At 37.5% G+C, this 25243-nt stretch overlaps 1 long non-coding RNA gene across 1 annotated transcript in view; it reads left to right on the top strand.

Moving 5' to 3' along the window:
* Positions 1 to 25243, top strand: part of LOC112916405 (uncharacterized) — a 188115-nt gene that overhangs the window by 12493 nt on the left and 150379 nt on the right. Inside the window, exon 4 of the long non-coding RNA XR_012000324.1 lies at positions 24805 to 24958. This is a non-coding gene — a long non-coding RNA (uncharacterized lncRNA). The remainder of the gene's footprint in view (positions 1 to 24804; positions 24959 to 25243) is intronic.

Genomic DNA, 25243 nt, shown 5'->3' with positions numbered 1-25243 from the left:
TTATTGCCAATTAATCAGTGTTCTTTTCAGCCTGGACACTGCCTCAGAAAATTTTCCAACACAGCCTTATAGGCAACTGCTGATAATAATTTGGATCACTACATCACATAAAATATTTATAACACTGAATAGAAATAAAAGTATTTTTATAAATCTCATCTAGGTTTTAACTTCTCACCTTCACTTGCACGTGAATGATAAGGACCTAGAAAAATGCTTCTTATGAATGACCTACAGTTAACTTGTAAACCTAGTTTAAAAAAATATCTCATATTCAGAGCATGTTGACCAGGTAATTGGACAAGGAACGGAAAGGAGAATGTGTTAGTTAGGGTTAGCTAGTTGCTGTGATAAGTTGGACCTCAATGTATATAACAGCTGAAACAAAGTAGAAGTTCATTTCTTGCTTATGAAATAATCCAGTTGGTTCCAGGTTGTGGGGATGGAAGGATGTGAGCTCCATTCTACACAGTCATTAGGGACAGAGGCTGATGGAGCCTCTGCCATCTAAAACATCTGACTTCCCAAATCACTGTGGGCATTTGTGTCTAGCTGGTATAGGAAAAAAGAGCGTGGAGGAACTTTGATTAGTCAAGCCTGAAAGTGGCTTACAGCAATTCTGCAATATTCTATTGGCTAAAATATAGTTACATGGCTGTACTTAACTAAGTTGGAAAGGAAAATATAGCTCATGACAGGGCAAATTCTTCCCAATGGCACTGCACTATAGAAGGGGGCATAAATGCTTGGTGGCCAGCCAGCCATTTCTGCCCACAAAGAGGAACTTTTCCTTGAAGCTCCATGGATTCTTATAGGACAGAGGAACAGTAATAGTGCTAGAGTATACCTAGCAGTATGCCAGTCATAATATTTGTCTGAGCCTTTTCATATTCCTAGTCCATATGGCTCAGCCAAATGTGAAGATGAAATTGAAGATGAAATGTGAAAGTTATTAGCTCTTCAATGCATTGGTGAAAATTTCGTGGAATTTTAGTCTCTAAAATTCTTACTGTATTTGTCTTTGAGATAAATACAGTAAGAATTTCATTTCTACCTAGGATATAGAAAACAAACAAAAACATTATCCCCATCCTAGAAATAAGAAAAACTACAAATAAAATATAAAAATAATATTTTTCTTGAAATATTGGCCATAGCACAACCAGGTAGCCTAGAATCCAAGGCCTCTCTAAGAATATAGGATACAAATTCTGGCTCCCCTTTGTCAGAGAATAGGAAGAAGAGATGCTGATTGCCATACAAACACATAAGAATTAAGCTAAGATTCCTAACAAATTGTGGCAAGCTGACTTTGATTTAATGAACAGTATGGATCCTCTGGGAGCCATAGACACAAGGGGAGTTCACACTTAAAAGCTTTTCTACACTGATGCTTGTGAGAAAGACTAAAGTCAGGGCAGAGAATCAGAGTGAGTCTTCCTCGGTGGGACAAGACTGGAGGAGGGGAGTACAGTTGCTGTGGGAAAGTCACAAAGTCCCACTTAAATGCTTTTCTGAAGAGAAAATGCCTTGAGTCACTGGGGAAGGGACAGAAATTCTGTACCCTCAGGGCAAGATGAAGACTCACTGCAACTAGAGTAAGAGTTAAAGAAAAAGAACTTTTTATTGTTAGAGAGGCAGAGAACGGTTCTGGGCTCAGCATCCTACACCAATACCATCAGAAGTGTCCTACCACTTGGAAAGATGCATGAAAGTTCCACACAAGACTTGCCAAAGATACAAGATAGTTTTGCTGCCATGGAAAAGAAAGGCAGGATCACTTAAACCCTATATTTCTCAGAAATACAAGAAGACTGAGGTTGACGCAGCAACACCAAGTAGCAAGCAACAGCAGTCTTCTCCTTGGGAATAGGCAAGAATGTAGAGAAAGTCACCTTTGTAGTGCAGGTACACAGGGAGAGCTAAAAGCTGAGGGTAGAACAGCAACATAGAGGAAAAAACCCCTGGTACCCAAGGCCCAATCTAAGTACAGCTATTATTATATGACTTTGAAGCCGGTTGTCCACAGAAGCTAACCATAGCAACAAAACCCAAACTCAAACAGCTCAAACTCACACAAAGCCTAGCATAAGAAGAGGTATGTCCATTTCTGGGCAAAAAATGCCATTTATCTCAGTCACTAGTATCCTACATATACTAGGAGGTTCAATAAAAAATGACGAGACAAATAAGAAAACAAGGGAAAACAGCCCACTGTCATGAGAAAACAATCAATAGAACTAGACCCGGAGATGACTCAGACAACTATCAGATAGGTAATTTAAACTATTATTTATGTGCAAAATGTTCTTATAGAAGGTAGACAATATGCATGAACTGGTATGGAATTTCAGAGGAAAGATGAAAACAGTAAGAAAACATCTAATGGGAATTCAGGAAATAAAACAAGATGGAAACAGAGATAAATAAGGATTTCTTAAATCTGACACCAAATTAAAACCCACTGAGATGCTATTACATACCTATCAGAATGTTTAAAATTAAAAAGACCCAACTCTGGCAGCCCGAGTGGCTCAGCAGTTTAGTGGCTCAGCAGCCCAGGGTGTGATCCTGGAGACCTGGGATCGAGTCCCACGTCAGGCCCCCTGCATGGAGCCTGCTTCTCCCTCTGCCTGTGTCTCTGCCTCTCTCTGTGTCTCTCATGAATAAATAAATAAAATCTTAAAAAAAAAAAAGACCCAACTCTACCACATGCTGGTCAGAATGTAGAACAAATGGAACTTTCATACATTGCTGATGGTAATAGAAAATGATACAGCCACTTTAGAATACAGCTGATAGGTTTTAAAAAATAAATACATACTTGCAATATTAACCCCCAAACCTATATGTGAATATTTATAGTGACTTTATTCATGACTGCCAAAAGCTGGAAACAACCCATTGTCTTTCAATTGTTGAGTGGATAAACGAAGTGTGGCATATTCATACAGTGGAATACTATTCAGCAGTAAAAGAAAAAGCTACTGATACACCCAGAAAGCTGGATTAATATCAAATGCATTATGATAAGTAAAAGGAGAAAACCAAAAGAGCTGTATACTCTACAGCTCTCTATATTCTCTGTATAGGACATTCTGGAAAAGGCCAAAGTATAAACACAGAAAACAAATCAATGGGTGCTAGGCTAGGGGTACACGGAGGTCTTGAGTACAAAAGAAACTGTTTGGGGGATAGACTCATTCTGTATCTTGAATGTAGTGGTAGTTGTACCGCTTTATGCTTTTGTCCAAATTCATAGAACTGTACACTAAAAAACATCAAACTGTTACACTAAAATATAATCAACTGCAAGATACGATAAATGAGACAGGGACTCTGTGATACAATTTCTTTTCAATCCTCTAGTATACTCTTAAAAAAACACCAGGTGTTTCTGGCTCAAGGTTACCCATAAGAATGCAGTCCAGCTAGACTGCAGCCATCTCAAGACCCTACTTGAGCTTGAAGATCCACTTCCAAACTCACAGGAGCACAGCATTAATTAATTCAACAATACATGGGCCCCTCACAACAGAGCTTCCCCTAGATTGAGTGATGAGAGAGTGCTCAAGCCGGGTCTTTTATAACATAGTCTCAGAAATAACATACTATAATTTTTATCATATTCTGTTGACCAACCCTGGTACAAGGTAGGAGGGTACTCCACAAGTTGTGAATTTCAGGGGGTAGGGACTATTGATGCCATCTTGGAGGCTGGCTATCAGAGGCAGGGATCTCTGCATATCGGCATTTATAAATAAATACAAATGTGCCAACTCTTACTCAGGTTGTAACTTTATTGAATTATAAAGAACTATTTCATAGAACTTAGAGGAACAGAAAACATTGATAAAGTGTTGTTCCAACTAAGGAGAAACTCCTTAGCAACATGAAAATATCAGTTTAGCTCTCTAGACTCAGAATCACAGTTTATTTGATGTCTATTTCTACCTCTGTATTTTAGATTTATTCAGCTGCTAAATGCAAATAAAAGCCCTTTTAACATTGTCACAGGTATGAGTAAATTGAAAAACACTCTTTGAACTCATACACATATATATTGATCCTAGTAATAAGAAAATAGTTTATTAAGTTAGAAGCTAGGCCAACCTAATTAGATAGTTTAATAATAAGTGTATATTTTAACCACACATGCTGAAATGGGTAGACTGACAAAAATGAATGTGAATGTGTAGGCCAAGCAAACATTTTAAAAAAATCAAAGCCTTATTTCTTACATAGTTCCACCATCTTCTTATTAACGAGCATGCCATCTATATAACTACGTTACCTAAATCTCAAAGGCAGGTTTTCAACTTTATTCACTTTTGCTATTGGATTGAATTTTTTTTTATTATAAATGCTTTATAAATTTGTGGCAATTTTAAAATAGAGGATAAAGTCAGGGGCATGTGGGTGGCTCAGTCAGTTAAGTGTCCAACTCTTGATTTTGCTCAGGTCTTGATCTCAGGGTCCTGGGATTAAGTCCCATATTGAGTTCTGTTCTCAGCACGGAGTCTGCTTGTCCCTCTTTCGCTGTTCCTCCCCCACCACCTGCACACACACTCTCTCTCTGTGTCTCTAAAATAAAATCTTTAAAAATAAATAAATCATTAAAATATAATGAAATATTTTCTAGTCCCTTAAAAATTTTCAATCATAATTATGATACTTTAGATTGTAATGTACGCATTTATTAAATGCCTTAGAAAAATAGCATGATGATTTTATTTATTTCATCTCTAGATCACTAAAAAGAATGCATTTTTAACCAGTGAAGTCCAGCCCTTTGAAACTTCTTAAAACAGATACATTTTTAAGACTATTGTGATCTTGTCTAGTTGTTACATTACATTCTGGTTTTTATTATACTACTTGTTGGGCAGCCAGTTCACATATAACAACTTTCATTTCTTTCCTTATGGAAATAGACTTTCACTCAAAGATGGGAAGGTATTAAAAGCACTGAATAGTCTTCCACCATGTTTTGTTTGCCCGGTATACTACCGTACTGATTCAGTATCCAGTCAGAAAGGTTGTAGTTCCATTAGGAAAACAGTTGCCACATAATGTTTCAAGCTTATGTGAAGGTCTCTCACAGAACAGCTCAGCAAGGCTTTGTATCCCTGGGCTTTCTAAAAAAGTTTAGATAAAGTGTATTGTGGGTCTCAGAGGTCTCTTCAAATTGGGGTTGATAGGGCAGCTGTGTGGGTTTATATTTATATTAATTCTAGTAAACAAGAAAATAGTTTATTAAATTAGAAGATTAGGCCAACCTACTTGTTTGTTTTCCAGGTCCTCAAATTCCATATAAATTTGACCTGCCTGAGAACATGTGCTTGATCAAGGCACTGTGCCCAGTCTTTTTCCCAGCTTCTCATTCCCAGTCACCTTTACCCTACTTAATAAAATAAAGGCAAATCCCTCATTCATTTGGAATTCCCAGGGTACAAGTGCTTCTAGGGAAGCTACCTTGATCAAAGCAGTGTGCTGTGTCTTAGCTGTGTAATTTCAAGAAAGAGGAGATAAAAAGTCCCCCAAGTATTTATGCTGATCAATATTACATTTTCAAGAATTAAGAGATGTATACTACAACTGAGTTAGCATTTTATATTTCTTATACATTCATTAGGACGCATAAGAGAAAATTTATAATTAACTATTTCATAAAGATAATTACTTAAGGAAAATCTATATTCATTTTTTATTTGGCTGCATTTAATTTCCTGCTTGTTTTCATTGGTCAACCATTTTCTACCAGTTTATTTTATTCTGTGATGTACTTCTTAGATGTATATTAGCTTAACAAGAATAGTTTGTGGATTTTACAGTAAATAGTCATTAATACAACTTTTGAAAGCCCTATACATAAAAATAGCTAACAAAATATTTTTGCTGTCAATTTCCAGAGAATCCAGTCACATTCTAGCAATACAAGTAATAAATTTCTATTGATACATGCACTAATTGAAAGAGGAAAAAGGAGATCCACATCATTAAGAGACATAATTCTAGTAACACTTTACTTAATGTTTAGTAATTATTAAATTTAATAATGCATTTATGTTATGTTCAGTTGTATCTAATAACTGTGATGATAACTTAAATCTAGAATAAAAATTTAACACTCAGCTTTATCAATACAGGAAGCATATTTTAAGTTTCAACATATACATATTTTTTGTTGCAGAAAAACATGATGACTAATTTTTTTAAACTTTCAAATATAAACAGCAGAATTCTGTAGGTAAAGTGAAAATTCAAGTTCAAGTAGAACAAAGTAAATTTCCTAAAGTTAGAAAAAAGATTGCTCATGGTTTTTTTATATTGACATAAAATTGACAAATAACATTAGTTTCAGGTGTACAACGTAATGATTTGATATATGTATATATTGCAATAATGATCACTACAATAAATCTAGTTAACATCTGTCACCACATATTGTTATAAATTTTTGTTCTTGTGATTAGCACTTTTAAGATCTCTTTTAGGAACTTTTATGCAATATAATCTCATTATGTTGTCCAGCTATACATTACATTCCCATGACTTATTTATTTTAGAACTAGAAATGTGTTCCTTTTGACCACTTTCACTCATTTTGCCACTGCCCCTAACCCCCATCCCCTAACTCCTACCCCCCACCTGTGGCATCCAATCTGTGTTCTGTATCTATGACATCACACACTATTTGTTTTTCTCTGATTTAGTTTGCTTAGCATAATGCCCTCAAGATCTATCCATGTTTTCACAAATGACATGTTCATATGTTTTTAAAAGTAGTACAGTTCATATAAAATAACTCTGGTAATTATATTATATTCACCAAAGAGTAATGTAATAGGTTTTTGTTAAAATATCGATATTTACAAGATGATTATATTCTTTGCTATTATTTAAATTTATAACAATTTCAGACATTAACATGGGAGTGTGTGAGATGTCACATCATTTTTAAAAATTATTTTAAGGAGTATACAAACAAAGAAAAGAAAGAGGGAGAGAAGAAAGAAGAAAGAGAGGAAGAAAGAAAAAAGAAAGAAAGAGAAAAGGAAGGATGGAAGAGAAAGAAAGAGAAAATCACTAATCTAATGAAGTGAAACATATCAGTGACTCTAGTATTCTGTGCCCAGATCTATTGTAAAATCAGACATTCTTTTCATTTCCCCATTTGTCTTCATTTTGCCAAATATAAAATGGGCATGAAAATAACTTTCCTTGTGATCAGAGATGTGAGTGGAATTCTTACAAGAAAAAAAACAACAACTATGGAATAGTAAGCCACATTGTATACTGAGTTATATGTAAACTACTGACAACAACAAAATATGAGATAGGCAGATGGAGAATTTTAAAATTTCATGTGTCTAAATCTTCTGTAATCTCTTCCCCTCCTTTTAAGCCAAGAGCTCTTAACAGAATTCTAGAAGTTTATAGATACATAGATTGCCTGGACCTCAATTCCTGTTCTCATTACCAAGTGGCACTAACTACAGTTTCTCCATTAAGGATATGAAATATTTTATTTGCACATTTAGCTTTCCCTGTGGCCCTAGCCTGTGCTGAATCATTAGGCAGAGAAGTGACATAATCTTCGGTGGGAGCATGAACTGTGGAGCATGGGGTATAGGTACAATTGGGGGTAAAAGAGGAGATTAATGTAGTATCTTGGAACTCAGAGTCTGGAAGTGGATCTGGAAGTTCTGAAAAGAAACTAAAAGGTTATACAGTTCTTAATCTCAGTCACATGTGATATTTTTAAGTCACTCTTAATATTATTAATATTTCTGGGAGTAATTGTCGAGGCTGTGAGGACAATTACAGAAATTGAATGAGAGAAGAAAAGGTCAAGCAAAATTTGGCATAAGTCAAAAATCCAGTCTAAGCTTAAAGGTGATCATCTCTGAGCTTACCTTTACAATGTAGGAAACATTTTTAGTTATGCAGTAGAAGCATAAGTAAAAATAGTTGACTTCCAACATCTCTTCCAACAATAGACTTTATCAGGTTACACTCCAAGCCCAGAATTAAATTAAGAGAATTTAGTTACATGATTGTGATTGCTTAATGGCACCAGTCTTCTCCATAATTTGGATGTAACAACTAATCCAACAAAGAAGTGGAACAAATTGGACTTGCTTCTGATGGGAATGCTCTGCATCCCTCAAGGGTGGCAGCCAAGAGTAGATCAGGGGAGAATAAAAGTTGGAGAACAACTGTGTGTAGTTGGTCTTTGGACAATGTCACTAATTTTTGGCACCTCCAGCAGAGGGCAGGCAGGTATAGGGAAAAGAGAGGAAACACATTTCTCAATTTCATTTACAGATAGTCCTTGCTTTGCACAATAGTTTTGCACCATAAAAATGGCCAAGCAAGCTGAAACTTCAAAGCAATTTTTTTAAACCATTGAACTTGTTTTAATGTTTCTTTACAAAGAGTGAAAAATACTAAAGCACAGACAAGAAATAATCATAATGTTGTGGCCAACATTATAAATATGGAATTATAAATTGAAAACATGTTCTGGTTTATTTCCTTTGTTATCAAGAGTACTTTGAACAGTGCTTGCCTTACTGTTGTAGAACCTACAGTAGGAAACAAGCATCTTTTCTGTGCCTTGGCTAATTTCTAAATTTGGATCTGTTTCTAACATGTTATCGTTTGCACTTTCAATGTCAACATCTTCAAGAGTTCTTTTAACAGCAGCTCATGGGGACTCATGTGCTCTGGAAAGATACATCACACACTGTTTCAACAACTAGCCTTGCCTCGGGTACCAAATTGTGACCCCAGATATGCGTGAGTTTATAAATCTCCCCCAATCCCTGCTTAGACCCCCGGCTAACTTCTATCTAAACCACCCCATAACTAACTTCTCTGCAACTGACCTTGTACTTGTACATCCCAAGTACTCAAGCCCTTCAGAAACGCATTTGACTGAATTCATTTGGGCAGTTGCCACCTGCCCAAAGAGTTTCCATCAAACTCTGCTTAAAAAAATTTTTTAATCAAAATATATAATCAGTTTTCTGTCATAATTTTTTAGGGACTTTGATGCACAAATATGGATAGAAACCTCAGAGGAAATGGCTGGCAGACCAGAAAATGGTTGTGTCTGGGGAGCAGAAATTGTGAGGGGGGGCAGGCAGTGAGGAAGAATGAGACAAATAACTGTTTATTTTTGTTCTAAATTATGACTTTTTAAGCTATGTGTACCCATTACATTGTTACAAAGAAAAATTAAATTAAAAAGGGAAATTCTTTAAAACCACATTTATTTCCTCTGAAATAGAGCAACAATTTTCAGTTAAATTTGGTGAATGTTTGTGGAACACCTATTGCATGCTCAGTACTGTGCTAGGCCATAGGAAAACAAATCTGACCTGCCTGCAAACAGGTCACAGTCACCTGAATTCCACCCATAGAATCCCCATGGTCTTGTGGAGTGCAAATCCAGTGCATTGCTTTTAACTTTCACAGAGTATTAAAAATTTCAGACAAGGTCTGTATTTGAAATCATGTATCTTAGAAAAAAATAGGAAAGATTCCATTGTCTATTTGCAGGAATTAAGTGTTATTCCCAAGCCCACATGTATTCACAGCTCAGATTCACTGAGAAGCTCTGGTTTACTCACTTGAGGTCTCCTGATAATTACTCTCTTGATAGTAAGTTTTCCATACCATTTATTAAGTCCTTGGTATGTTCATAACTTGCAAATTTTTATTCTCTCATAGAAAGTGATACATTTATCTTGCCATAAGAAATTGCATAATTAAATTTCTAGCCACCCAATTGCAGCAACCAGAAATGAAAGATTTGTTATTATGACTACTATAATTCTTTATTGTTTGTTGAATACCAATAAGTTCCAGGGACATGAGACATATACTAATACATAATGGCTTTTGAAATATTTTTAATGTTCCTAAAATATTTTTAATGTTCCTAAAATAAGTATGCATTCCTTACTTAAAAGATAAAATCTCTAGAAAAGGTTTTGAGTCAAGGCATTCTTTTTATTTTATTTTATTTTTTTAATAATAAATTTATTTTTTATTGGTGTTCAATTTGCCAACATACAGAATAACACCCAGTGCTCATCCCGTCAAGTGCCCCCCTCAGTGCCCGTCACCCAGTCACCCCCACCCCCCATTCTCCTCCCCTTCCACCACCCCTAGTTCGTTTCCCAGAGTTAGGAGTCTTTATGTTCTGTCACCCTTTCTGATATTTCCTACCAATTTCTTCTCCCTTCCCTTCTATTCCCTTTCACTATTATTTATATTCCCCAAATGAATGAGAACATGATAATGTTTGTCCTTCTCCGATTGACTTATTTCACTCAGCATAATACCCTCCAGTTCCATCCACGTTGAAGCAAATGGTGGGTATTTGTCATTTCTAATGGCTGAGGAATATTCCATTGTATACATAAACCACATCTTCTTTATCCATTCATCTTTCGACGGACACCGAGGCTCCTTCCACAGTTTGGCTATTGAGGACATTGCTGCTATAAACATCGGGGTGCAGGTGTCCCGGTGTTTCATTACATCTGTATCTTTGGGGTAAATCCCCAACAGTGCAATTGCTGGGTCGTAGGGCAGGTCTATTTTTAACGCTTTGAGGAACCTCCACACAGTTTTCCAGAGTGGCTGCACCAGTTCACATTCCCACCAACAGTGTAAGAGGGTTCCCTTTTCTCTGCATCCTCTCCAACATTTGTGGTTTCCTGCCTTGTTAATTTTCCCCATTCTCACTGGTGTGAGGTGGGATCTCATAGTGGCTTTGATTTGTATTTCCCTGATGGCAGGTGATGCAGAGCATTTTCTCATGTGTGTGTTGGCCATGTCTGTGTCTTCCTCTGTGAGATTTCTGTTCATGTTTAATGCAATCCCTATCAAAATACCATGGACTTTCTTCAGAGAGTTAGAACAAATTATTTTAAGATTTGTGTGGAATCAGAAAAGACCCCAAATAGCCAGGGGAATTTTAAAAAAGAAAACCATAGCTGGGGGCATCACAATGCCAGATTTCAGGTTGTACTACAAAGCTGTGGTCATCAAGACAGTGTGGTACTGGCACAAAAACAGACACATAGATCAATGGAACAGAATAGAGAATCCAGAAGTGGACCCTCAACTTTATGGTCAACTAATATTTGATAAAGGAGGAAAGACTATCCACTGGAAGAAAGACAGTCTCTTCAATAAATGGTGCTGGGAAAATTGGACATCCACATGCAGAAGAATGAAACTAGACCACTCTCTTTCACCAAACACAAAGATAAACTCAAAATGGATGAAAGATCTAAATGTGAGACAAGAATCCATCAAAATCCTAGAGGAGAACACAGGCAACACCCTTTTTGAATTTGGCCACAGTAACTTCTTGCAAGATACATCCATGAAGGCAAAAGAAACAAAAGCAAAGATGAACTATTGGGACTTCATCAAGACAAGAAGCTTTTGCACAGCAAAGGATACAGTCAACAAAACTAAAAGACAACCTACAGAATGGGAGAAGATATTTGCAAATGACAGATAAAGGGCTAGTTTCCAAGATCTATAAAGAAATTATTAAACTCAACACCAAAGAAACAAACAATCCAATCATGAAATGGGCAAAAGGCATTCTTTTTAAATCTCACCCCCAATTGCATTTCTTTTAGCACCAACTCTTCCTATTGTAGCAGTTCTCATCCTGGTCACATATTAGAATCCCCTGGGAGCTGCTAAAAGTAAAAAAAAAAAAAAAAGGCAAACAAAAAACAGTCCCTAGGGCCCACTCCTACGAAATTCTGATTTCCTGGGTCACGGGAGAAGCCTAGTCATCTGTGATGTCTAATATGTCCAGGGTGGGGGCAGGGCGGCAGAGGGAGGCAAATCATAAAACAGACTATTAACTGTACAGAATAAACTGAGGGTTGCCAGAGAGGTGGTGGGAATGGGGTTGGGTTAAATGGGTGATGGGTATTAAGGAGATCACTTGTGATGAGCACTGGATATTATACCTAAGTGATGAATCATTAAATTCTCTCCTGAAACTAATATTGTACTGTACATTAATTAACTGGATTTAAGTAAAAACCTGAAACAAATAAATACAGTAAAGGGGGGAAATGTCCACAGATGTTTTAATGTGCAGTCAGAGTTGAGAACTATCACCTAAAACAGTGGTTCTCAAAGTGTGGTCCTTGGACTAGCAGCATCAGCATCACCTGAGAATTTGTTGCCTATGCAGACCTCAGGCCTAACCCACCCCAGTAAATCCCAAGTTCTAGGGGAGGAGCCTGGTAACCTATAGTTTAATAAGCCCTCCAGGTGATTCTGATGCTCACTAAAGTTCAAACCATTTTTGACTTAAAAGAATATAAAGAAAAAATGAATTGTCAGGAGAATGGCATTAAGGAATCAGGGAGAATGGAGCCAGATGGGCTGTCTTCCTGGGGTGTAGGAAGCTCTATAATACTCTGGGTGCAAGAGCAGGCCTTGCTGATGAAGATTCTTTTTATATAATTTTACCCACGATTCATCATACTTTGGTGAAGTGAGTCATACCAGCAAACTAGCTCAAAGTTACCTTATATATTTTTGTATGAAATGAGCTAGATTCTTTGGATAAAACAGGAAGAAGGGAAATGATTGTAAGTCTAGTAAGCATGAAAATTAGGAACTCTAAATGTTTGGTAGAAGCAAGTGGGGGAGCACTGAGGCACACCTGCATGTTAGATGCACATAAACAGAATGAAAAATTAAATTGCTGGTTTTAGGAGATAATTTCATCTAGCTCTCTAAGGAAGGACCTGATGACTCTCTTCCTTATAAGAGTTACACAGTAGATGTGGAGTCCCTTGAGGCAACTAACTATAGGATCATTCATCTCATACTTGGACTATACTTCAGAATGAACAAATGCTCAAATGCTGATCATTTTGTGGGATTTCCAATGTGGCATTCTGATAGTTGCCTTGTCCCTTTGGACAGTATTTTAAATTCTCCTTATTAGCAAGTAGCAAATGGTGAGTGTCCACTGCGCAGTTTTTGCTAACATAATAACTATGACAACCTACGATATGAGTGATATACAGGCAGTTCAACTCCTGTTGAGTGGAACGAGTACCTTGGAAATGGGGAATTTCTTCCACTATGTGGTCTCAAGACAAAGACCACCTATATTTATTGAATGATTAAGATGATACTCATTGTTTTTAAATGGACCCCCAATCTTGGAGAGAATCTATTTAATTGTTGTGGTTAATTAACATCTCAAACTATCTCAGAAGACTATTTTATTTAGCAGAGACATTTGGAATTGAGTTTGGAATCTAAAGCATCAGTGCTCAGCATATCCTAAAGATTAGGAGGGCAGTCTCTCAATCTGTCATGATTAATATGAATATGATGAGTGCTGTACTCAGTATAATCAAAATCTACAGAATAAATACTCTTCTTGAAATGTCAAAGGTTGTTAAAGCTGGATTTCTGCAGGAGAAAATAATGTCAGGAATCTGCCTGGATAATTTGCCAGCAGATTTAAGACTAAATGCAGTATTAAATCATTACTTCTTTGGTGTTTCTCTGACACTATACAGATAAGGCCAATCACAGATCTTGAGGCACTGGTCACAGAATTATCTGTTGAATTAATGATTTTGGCCCAGTGGATTTTCCCAGCTAAAGTTGACAAATGAGAAAACTAGATTTTCTTAGGGCAGAAGATGAGTAGCACTCATGCAAAGAAACCCTCTCTACTCAGAGTAATGTCATTAAAAGGATAAATTGGGAAAAATGCTCTTAAACATCTTTTATAATAGCTTGCCAATTATACAACCATAGGATAAATGAATTTATATTAACAAAGCAAGAAACAAACTTAGAAAAATACTGTGTGAGGTATAGAAATAAGTTGGAATATATAACTTGTGAATTTTTGGTTGGTTAGTACAAATGTCACCACTCTTCCTCTCTTTTATACATAATATATATTTACACATTACCTATAGTATATAATGCTCTAGAATAATTTTGTGCATACAAAACTATTTAAATGTGATGAATAGTCTTGTGGAGGATATTGAGAAAATTCAGAGACCTCCTTACGAAAGATGTTGGTTGGAAGAATTTTAGCAATACAAAAATGAAACAAATTAAATTTAGTCTCTGTAGAAATAAGAGAAATATTACAGGTAGATGGAGTGTATGAATGGGAAGAAAATAAGTCAATAAGGATATTTTTAAAGCCTCAGACATCAGTGATCCCTATGTGATCAGACTAAAGCAGATTATGACTGTTATGCACTTTCCTCAACAATCAACCTTTCAAGTAGATTGTTAGAGCAACTAAACCAAAATGGACCACAGTCAAGATACTCTATAGTAATGCCTTGTATTAACACTTTGTAAATTGTTATGTGGAATTGGACATCACTAAATAATGAAAATTAGAAGTCACTAAAAATCTATTTGGTAGTTGAACAATGCATTATTTTCTATTGTTGTATAAAATATTACCATAGGCTAGTGGCCTAAAACAAGACAAATTACTATCTCATAGTTCCTTGGATTAAGAATCCAGGTACAGTTTAGCTGAGTCCTCGTTCAGGGCCTCACAAGTGTGCATTCAAGGTGTCAGCCAAGTTTTGCTCTCATTTGGAGGCTCAACTGGAGAAGAATATTCTTCTAATCTTACTAAAGTTATTGACAGAATTCATGTCCTTGCAGCTGTAAGACTAAGGGTCTCAGCTTCTTACTATCAGGTGTCCTCAGCAACTATAGGCTGCCCAGATTTCCTAGAAGTCACCTGTAGTCCCTGGACATTGCCTACAATTCCTTGTCACCTGGACTTTTCCAAAATGTCTGCTTACTGTATTGAGCCAGCAAGGAGAATCTCTAGATCAATCAGCTATCAAGATGGAGTCTTATTTATATAATACGACACAATTATAGATGTGGCACTCATCACTTCTACGATAGCCTGTTGGTCAGAAGCAAGTCCTGGGCATGCCTGTGGCTCAATCAGGTGAGCATCTGACCCTTGATTTTAGTTCAGGTCATGCTCTCAGCATCCTGGGATCAAGCCCTGAGTTAGGCTCTATGCTCTGTGGGGAATCTTCTTGAGGATTTCTCTCCTTCTCCCCCTTCCCTTCCTGAAGCTTGTGCTATCCATCTATTATCTATCTATCTATCTATCATCTATCTATTATCTATCACCTTTTTTTATCTATCATCTATTTATCATAAATTAATAAATCTTAAAAAAAAGAAGTAAGCCCCAGATCTGTCCACACTCAAGAAGAGAGGATTATTCAAAAGCATGAACACCATGAAGCAGGATCATGGTTGGTGGTGTGGCGGCGGCGGCGGCGGTGGCAGTGAGAGGAACCTTAGGGTCAATTCACTACAGATAATTTATTTAACCTGAATGCATTTATTTTCTCCATCTGTGCAGGAGAAATTATAATCTCTGGCCCATGGGCTGTTGTGTGCATTTATTTTATTTTTTAAATTTTAATTCCAGTGTAATTAGCATTAGTTAATTAGTTTCAGGTGTACAATATAGTGATTCAACAATTCTATATATAACTCAGTTCTCATCAAGATAAGTGTACTCTTAATCCCCTTTACCTATTTCACTCACCCCCCCATCCACCTCCCCTCTGGTTTTTGGTTTGTCTCTTTTTTTCTGTGTGTTTTGTTTCTCAATCAATCTTCTTTTGCATGTCCAGTTTTCAAAAAAACCATTTGTTGAAGAGACTGTTGTGTGCATTTAAGTGAAGAGAAAACAGGGCTTGGAAAATAATAGGCCCTCAGTACCTAACAATCAACTCCTCTCTTCCCTCCCTTTCTCTTACAGTGTGATATAGTATTTCTTTTATTTCCTATCTTTCCATTCCTTTTTTTTAATTCCTTGAAAAAACAGGATCCTAATGGCTTTGTAAAAAAAAAAAGAAGAAGAAGAAGAAGAAGGAGAAGAAGAAGAAGAAGAAGGAGAAGAAATTCAGGATACTGAATTCTTAAATTCCTGCAGGGTCTCTTCTAGCCTTACATCTTTGAGAATATTGCCTTAGAATATTGCAAAGGATACGTACTTAAAGGTAGTATAGAATATAATTTCCTTAATTCAGTGTTATGGATCAAGAACAGTTTTACTCTGGAGACCAGGGAATTCATTTCCTATAATTGAGGGTATAGAGCAGCTGCTTGTCCCTCTGCCCTCCCTTGTCTCCTGCCCTCCTATCTTTCTGCTGTGGTCACCCTCCCAGATATGAAAGACCTCCCCACTCAAAATTGGTTCGGGTGTCCGGACTAGTGATGACACACATGCAGTGCACCAGGAGGGCATGAAGAAGTTTCTCATATGAGGAGTCTTTCCAGGGAGAACAGGGCAGCCTCTCATGTAAAACTGAATATGGCTTGAGATCAAGGAGGGGAGACTGGATTTGGCTTTTATTGTGCTTAGGGGGCCCCTGAAGTCAGAGTTCAAATTTCACTGACAGCAGACCCTGCAGAGTCTAGGATTGTGGGGATGAAAAGCACATAACCCCCCAGTGAGTCATTAAGAACAATGCTAAGTGGGGCTACTTTTGCTTTTGCTTTTCGGTCCCAGATGCACACATTTTTCTTTTGGATGACACAGTAGCGTATAGTTCCCTGATTTAAAAGCCCCATCTTACCAATTATCTTGGACTGCTCTTGATAGCGCCTGTGTTTGGGTTTGCTAAGTAGCAGATGCTAAGATGGGGTTAGATATGTAAAAGAATGATTGTGGGAAACACCTGGTAAGGATAAAAGAGGAGTGCATAGGAGGAAGAAGGCACCTTCAGACCATGATGCAGGTCTGACACCTATGAAAGGAAGGAAAATGGAGGGAAAGAGCCTTAGCCCTCAGTGCACTGCTCTAGTCCCCTTCCTTGTCATTCACAGGCCAAGTACAGTCTGGCAAAAGTATGGCCTCAGCATGAACAGGGTGTAGAATCCAAAGCTGTGGCAGTCAGCTGTGCTCCCTGTAACATGTTGTGTTGAAGGGCATTGGGAACAGTGCACCTCCATGGCTACAACAGATAATGGGATGTGTTTCTGGGGTTATGATTCCTGTTACATCCGTTCAGAGACCTGTGTAAAGAATTAAATTCCTTTTTCCAAAAAATATTTTATTGATTTAATTTATTTGACAGAGAGAAAGAGCGCACAAGCAGGGAGAGTGGCAGGCTGAGAGGAGAGGCAGGCTTCCCGCCAGGCAGGAAGCCAGGCAGGAAGCCCAATGCGGGGCTTAATCCCAGGACCCTGGGATCATGACCCGAGCTGAAGGTAGACACTTAGCCAACTGAGCCACCCAGGCACCCTGAATTATATTCCTTTTTTATGACATTTTGGCCAGTTTGGATTTTGCTCCTTTAAATCCAGCAACACGTGGGGTACTGAAAGTACATCATACAAGACTTCATTGGTTAAATTTAAATATCTAGCACCTAATACAGGTCCTGGATACTGTAGAAATCCAATAAATTTTGTTTAAGATGAACTTCTCAGGAGCATAGGATATATATTAAAGAAATTGAAAATATGAATGCCAACCTGAGGAATTTGAACTTGATTTCAGTCTTTGGAGACAATGAGGAGTTTTTGAGCAGCAGCATGATGCTGCAAGTAGCCATGTATAGCTTTCTGTTCAGTATCAAATGAGATGGTATGGGGTTTTATAGGCAATTTTATAGAAATAGTTACCAAGATAATTACAATCCCAAAGTGCTGATTTATCATGAACAACAAGTACGTACTGAGTGTATGCATCAGGTTCTGTGCTAAGTGCCAATTTGGTTCATTTACAACAATCAAAACTATCATGCAACGCTAAATGCTTACATTTTATTAACGTGCTATCCTAGTGTTTAACTTAGTTAGCAACATTCCAGTGAGGGAAATATTATGATTCTCATTTTATAAATGAAAAACGGGACTATAATATGTAAATAACTTACCCAGCATGAGGCTGTATCTTAGCCTTCATTTATTCATTCATTCAGCAAAATGTTTTTTTGTGTGCAGAGCTGGTGAAGGGGGGCAGAAATCAGACCATAGAGAGCCCAGAAAGCCAGCCTCAGGATTTTAATCTAGGAGGAAGAGAAAAAGGGAAGTGATAAGATTTGTTTTTAAAAGCCCCCACTGGGGCAGCCCAGGTGGCTCAGCGGTTTAGCGCCGCCTTCAGCCCAGGGCTTGATCCTGGAGACCCAGATCGAGTCCCGCGTCAGGCTCCCTAATGGAGCCTGCTTTTTCCCTCTGCCTCTTCTCTTCTCTTCTCTTCTCTTCTCTTCTCTTCTCTTCTCTTCTCTTCTCTTCTCTTCTCTCTCTTCTCTCTCTAATAAATAAATAAAATCTTTAAAAAAAATAAAAGCCCCCCACTGGCTCCAGTGTGGTCAACGGACAAAAGGAGCACTAGGAGGGGTGGGAGGGATCTACTTTGAAGAGACCAGCCAGGAACTGTTGTGTGGTTCAGGTGAGAGGATGGCATAGTGGATGGAGGGGACTGGACAAACCTGAAAGGTATTTAGCGTTTAGGAGACTGAAAGCTTCAGCAGTTAGTGATTCATTGGACTCAGGGTGAGGAGACAGGGTTATTAAAAATAATTAACAGATTTTGGCATGGGCAACTGAGTAGAGAATGATGTCACTTGTTGAGATCAAGGGGACAGGTGAAGGACTAGAAGTGGAGGGGAAGATTGAACTCAGTTAACCCCTTAATCTCAGCTTGATTAAAGTCACTGGGGTATTGATCTCAAGGTCATTCAAGATGACTGACTGGTCTCCAGCTCAGTATATTGATCTCAGAAATGCCTACTAAGGGATGCCTGGGTGGCTCAGCAGTTGGGCATCTGCCTTTGGCTCAGGGCATGATCCCGGATTCCTGGGATCCAGTCCCACATCGGGCTACTTGCATAGAGTCTGCTTCTCCTCCCTCTGCCTGTGTCTCTGCCTCTGTTCCTGTGTATCTCATGAATAAATAAATAAAATCTTAAAAAAAAAACCTACTAAATTTTCATCTTCTCCAAAATACACCCTTCTTCCTGCCACCAGTTCTGTCTCTAAAATATAGAACTGATTGTCACTGTTGCTCAAAAAATATTTTTATCTACTTCTTCCCTTTCAGGGAACAGAATCCAAAAATTTCCCAGCTGCCTCCCTCTCAGCTCTTTCCTGTTGGGCCCAGGATTGTTCTTATCACAGTCTCACTGGTTGACACGTCTTTCTCTTGCTCCTAAGAGGCAATTTCGGACGTCCTGATCTTTAGCATGGAGCTCTGCACACCTAAGCATGGTGGGTCAGTGTTTTTCCAGTGCATCACATTCTCGTTTTTTCTTCTTTCTGGTTAGTTTCTCCTACTCAGTCATTTTGCTGATTTCTCCCCATTTGCTCAACCTCGTAAAGATGAAGGGGCCCAGTCCTTTGATCTCTTCTTGTGATTGTCCTCACTCCCATGGTGACCTCACCAATCTACACACTGATGACTCCAAATCACTATCTCTGGCCAGACATTTTCCCTGAAATTCAAACTTACATGTCTACGTATCTACTCAACATTTTCACTGGGAGACTAAAAATCATCTCAAATATATAGATCCATAACTCAATTCCAATTTACCCCTTCAAATCTGTTTCATCTGCTGTCTTCCTAACCTTACAATGCATCAACCCCAAAACCATAACATCAGACTTGCCTCCCTTTTTTCTCTTACACACCACATCCAGTCTGTCATGAAATTTTGTGGGCTCTAAATTCAAACTATATTTAGGATTTCATTTTGTGCTACCTCTAACTCCTACTACCTTGGTCCAAGCCACCATAATCTCTCACCTAGTGCAGATTAGTGCCATAGCCTCCTAAAAGATCTTCCTGGTTTTTTCCTTGACCTTGGTCTTAGTTAGAGTAGGCTGGGTTGTCATAACAAATGGACCCCCAAATCTCGGTGACTTAAAGAACAATACCTTTATTTCTTTCTTATACAATAGTCAAGGGCCAAGTTCACGTCTTCCAAACATCTCTCCAGTGCTCATTAAGTTCTTTGGCCAATGGCAGCTCTGTTCTCTCCTAGTCAGATGACCATACCTACATGCCAAGACAGGTAGGAAATATGGTCCCTGGCTGGCCAGCTGCTTCCACTGACCACTCTACACTGTGGAAAAAGGAGGATGGATTTGGGTCACCTGCCAGTCATCTCTGCCATATTCCTTAGACATCATTTTCACATAGCAGGCAGACCTTTGAACCGAACTCTAATAAGTCACTCTCCGGTTTACAGTCTTCTAGGGACTCCCCATATCTCATCTCTTCTACATTCTTCCTCACTCTCTCCCCTTACCTTGCTGTTCCTCAACCATGCTAGTCAACTGCCCATTGCAGGGCCTCTCCTTCCACATGTCTTCCAAACTCACTCCCTCACCATCTTCAAGTCTTTGCTCAAATGCCATCTTTCAATAAGGCCTATATTTACTTTCCATTTAAAATTGTGACTCCCCACCCTGCCTACTCACACTTTTGTACCCTTTTCCCTGATTTTTCTTTTCTATTATTTATCACTTTTAAATATTCTACACGATATACTTATTTAATGTTTATCATCTATCTTGCTTGATGAATATAATTTATCCTTTATTTACTTTTTTTAAATGATTTTTTAAAGATTTTATTTATTTACTCATGAGAGACACACACAGAGAGAGAGAGAGAGAGGCAGAGACACAGGCAGAGGGAGAAGCAGGCTCCATGCAGAGAGCCCGATGTGGAACTCGATCCCTGGGTCTCCAGGATCATGCCCTGGGCTGAAGGCAGCGCTAAACCGCTGAGCCACCTGGGCTTCCCTCTCCTTTATTTATTATTATTTTCCCAGCACTTAGAATATTGCTTGGCCCCATAATTGGTGTTCAATAAATATTTGTTGAATGACAGAACCAAGAGTGAGGCCCAATCCTTACAGGTGGTGATAACTCAAATTCCATCCCCTGATTAGGAACTACTACTCTCAGATGTGTGCCAAATCTCACAAAGGGAATAAGGAAAGGGAGCACTAATAGACTGGTACAATTCTCTCCCTATTGTAATAACAATAATCAAAATTAAATAACGTACATGTCTGCTACTAGTACCAGGAGTGTCAACTTCATTGGGATTGGGGCACATGATGTAATAAATAGGGACATTGTCCCTGGTTCAGAGCATCACTTACCCTTCTTTTGATTCCTATCCCCTGTGGCCACTACCTCCTCTCTCAATAAATTAAATACTGTGACTAATCTAAATGATTGCTACTCAATTCTTACCAAAAAGAATGAAAAATCCTCATAGTTATTACAGTCTGAAACAATACAGATCACAATATCCAGGCAGCACATACCAGCTCAGAAATAAGCCAGATTTACTAAGCCTGTTGCCAGGTGAAGGATATAGTGCACTTTCTTGCTATAATTTATATTTCCCCTGAGTTTCTTCATAGCTTAGGCAATGAACTAACAGTCACTGAAAAGAAAGAGATGTGTCAATGCCTAAAGTTAATCCTAGGTTTTTCCTTTGTCTAATTGGCCTGGGCCCTCTGTAGTTGCTCCTGAGACCTGCCTTAAGCTCCCCAAAGCTGGGAGAAATGCCTACAAGCTGTCACAATACCCACTGTCTTGTTTTTTCTGGCTGGAGAGCTTTGACAGTTGCCAAATTCACAAATTTATTGTCTGAGTCAAGTCTTCAGTGAGCACATGTTGTTTTCAGAGACTGGCTCCTGCAGATATAAAGTAAAAAAGAATAACATAATTCATTTATTCATTTATTCAGCAAATATTGATTGAGCATTCACTATGTGCCAAGCAGTGAGTGTGGGGCATTCAATGATGAGCAAAATAGAATAGCAGCTCCCCAGAGCTTGCAATTTAGTGAAAGATACTGACAAGTAAACAGACAACCACATATGAGTAATAAAGGCTGTGACCAGCAGTGCTATGCATAAGAGAAACACTTAGCTGGAATGTGTTATATCAGAGATAGACTTTGGAGATCAAGGAAACGTGTCACCAAATAACCCTACTATGAAGAATAGACCCAGTATAAATATTTACTTAAGCACTGAGAAAACATGGTTTCAGAATAAGAAGAGTGGTTTTTAAATTTTTTTGGTTTCTGTGTTTGCTTTTGGCAGAGAATTATCCTTAAACAAACTAATTAGATTAGGTATGCTGAGTTCAGTGTGACTTCCAATAGATATATCCGTATTACTACCCTCATTTCTTTCTTATTTCTGTTTTGCTTCCAGTTCCAATTTTTTTCTCTCTCCCCATTTTTTTTTCTATGATAATTTCAATTTAGAAGACAAATACGCTGAGAAACAATGAGCTACAATTTCATGACCTATTGGTCTCATTTCTACGACAATGACTCTGAACTGGGTGTTTACACTCTGATGTTCATTACCGATCCAAGCATATATAGGACACTAGGTTGTGAAAATGCTTCCCCAAAGAAAATATGTTCAGTTCCCCTTCCTCAGTATTTAATCTTATTATTCAAACAAACAAAGAAAAGACTCTTTGGATATGAAAATTTGAGGAAGTTACAAACTAACAGGTATCAGTTTGGCAGCAAAAAACTTTCATCCCTAAAGGTCACATTACAGGCTATGATTTCTAAAAGTTTAGTTATTATCATTTTAGGTACCACTGTGTCATAAAGGGATCTCTACACTAGTGTCAAAATTCTTCCCCCTAGAGTTAAATTTTGTAAAGAAGTCTCCTTCCAAGTTGCCTACAGAATCCCCAGGATAAGCCTGGCTCACCATTACACCTGTACTAGAAAATATTGTCCCATAAACCTGGCTTCTAGAAGGTTTTTCTGCCTTTGAAAATATTACTGAATCTTTATTTTATTCATTAACAAATATTTAATAAGCATCTACTTTTTGCCAAGGTCCTATATGAGACACAAACAGGATAGAGTACCATCCAATTGCACCTTTCTTAGAGGAAGAAGCATCAAATGAAGAGTATAAATAAGCATTATAGGAGAATTCAGATGTTGCCTCTTGCTGACTGTAAGGAATATTCTGGCTCATACCAAGAACAATTAGGCAAGATTAATCTAATATCTACATTTAAATTTTTAAGTTGGTAAATACAATGCATAATTATTTAAGTCAAATAGCATTAAGATTTATTTTAAGAATCAGCAGTCTCCTGTTTTACTCTCTCTCCATCAATGCCACTTTCTAGAGATACTTTCAACTTAATTAGCTATTTCAATAGCATTTACCTCTACATTTAAAATAATATGCCTATAATTAGGGTTACCATATACCAAATTTGCTTATCAGTTCCAGTTTATACCCATTGTCTTGGCATAATTATCACCGTCGTCTTCTTCACTATCAAAAGTGTCTCAATGTGATAAATTACAGCTGCCATACCTACTATGAATCATTGTGGTTTATTGCTAAAAGATAGGATTAGGATCTATAAACCTTCCTGATGGTGTAAGTAAGCCCTCTTATACCCTCCACTTTCCCTTGAATTCATCCTCCCAATTGAGCTATATAATTCTGGGTCAAATCCCATAATCAGTATTTATCCTATTTTGGATAAGTATTATTTACTATAAGCCAAATACTTCACTGTGATGTTTACCTTCTTGTATAACTTTTTGGGGTTTTTTTGGAGTTAATAATTGCCTCTTTTATTAAGGAGGGCACATGATAAGATGAGCACTGGGTGTTATACAATATGTTGGCAAATTGAATTTAAAAATAAAATAAATTTTAAAAAATTTAAAAAAAAATAATTGCCTCTTTTTAAAACTTAATTTTTGTGCACTTTTATTTTTTCCCAGATGCTTTAAAAAAGCTGTGAAATGCATAGGCAAAATTCTTCTAGATGCTCAAACACTTTAAATAATTTTTCCCTCGGCATCATTGTTTCTATGGCTCTCTGTCCTGCTCCAAACCAGACCCATTTGTTCTCTGGACCTGTTGAACAGCTGTTATCCTGGGACTTCTCTTCAAATTCTAAAAAATATATTTTTTCCTTCAAATTCAACCCAGCCAAACAACCAAAGTGTAAAAGCAGAATAAATACATTCAAAGAATCAACAAATATGCTCTAGCCAGTTAGTGGAGGAATGACTTCAGAAGTGAAATATATGGGCAGCCCTAGTGGCTCAGTGGTTTAGCACCGACTTCAGCCAGGGTGTGATCCTGGAGACGGGGGATCAAGTCCCACCCACGTTGGGCTCCCTGCATGGTGCCTGCTTCTCCCTCTGCCTGTGTCTCTGCCCCCCCCCCTCTCTCTCTCTCTGTCTCTCACAAATAAATAAAATCTTTTTTTTTTAAGTGAAATACATGAAGAAGCATAGCCTACTGGTACCCTAATTAATAAAATCTCAGAATTTTTTGTTTCTTCCCAAGGAAGTATATATGCTACTTGCTACACTTTCCAAAAATGACACAATTTAACACATTGGGACAAAAGAAAAATATAGGGAAATTCATCTTTTTTATCATGATCTAAAACTACATATCAAAAAATAAATAAAACAAAACTACGAATCCTGATAGTTGTGGAAATATGCTTGAAATTAAGACTGTGACAAGAACATTTAAACCAAAATCAAATTTGCTTGGCAAGGAGTATAGGAAAGTAGGTATGTCATTTACCAACACTACTTGGTGATTCATGGACTAAGAAAAAAAAATCCACTGAACACATAAAGTTGAGCTATGACTTAGCAAGAGATTTTGTTCTGATGTAATGATGCTAATTTTAAACTTTAAACAGCTTGAAAAGGGAGATGAATGTCTGAAATGAAAATCTCAACTGATTCAGAGATAAAGAATATAAAATCAGTACTTCTGGGAACGAGCCGCATTAGTCTTCCTCTCTGCAGACCTACTTGCATTCCAAGAATATTTTTCATCTCTATCAAAAGCAAGTAAGCTCTTTTTATCAATACTCCTATCTCAACCAACTCATTGTGGTCATCCTATTCCTAAAATTTTCTATAGAAATGGTAAAAGAAGAAAAAAAAACTATTGGGTGTTATTCTATATGTTGGCAAATTGAACACCAATAAAAAATAAATTTACAAAAAAAAAATACTATTAACTTCTGCTACCCTATCCGGTCAATTTGTTTATTCATAAAATAATCATTCATTGAGAATCCACATTTCTCAAGGTTTACATTTAACTTTTTTCCCTTCTCTTAAACGTATTTA

This window comes from Vulpes vulpes, chromosome 3 (genome assembly GCF_048418805.1).
Source record: "Vulpes vulpes isolate BD-2025 chromosome 3, VulVul3, whole genome shotgun sequence".
Taxonomy (NCBI): Eukaryota; Metazoa; Chordata; class Mammalia; order Carnivora; family Canidae; genus Vulpes; species Vulpes vulpes.
This window is presented reverse-complemented; position numbering and strand designations above follow the sequence as displayed.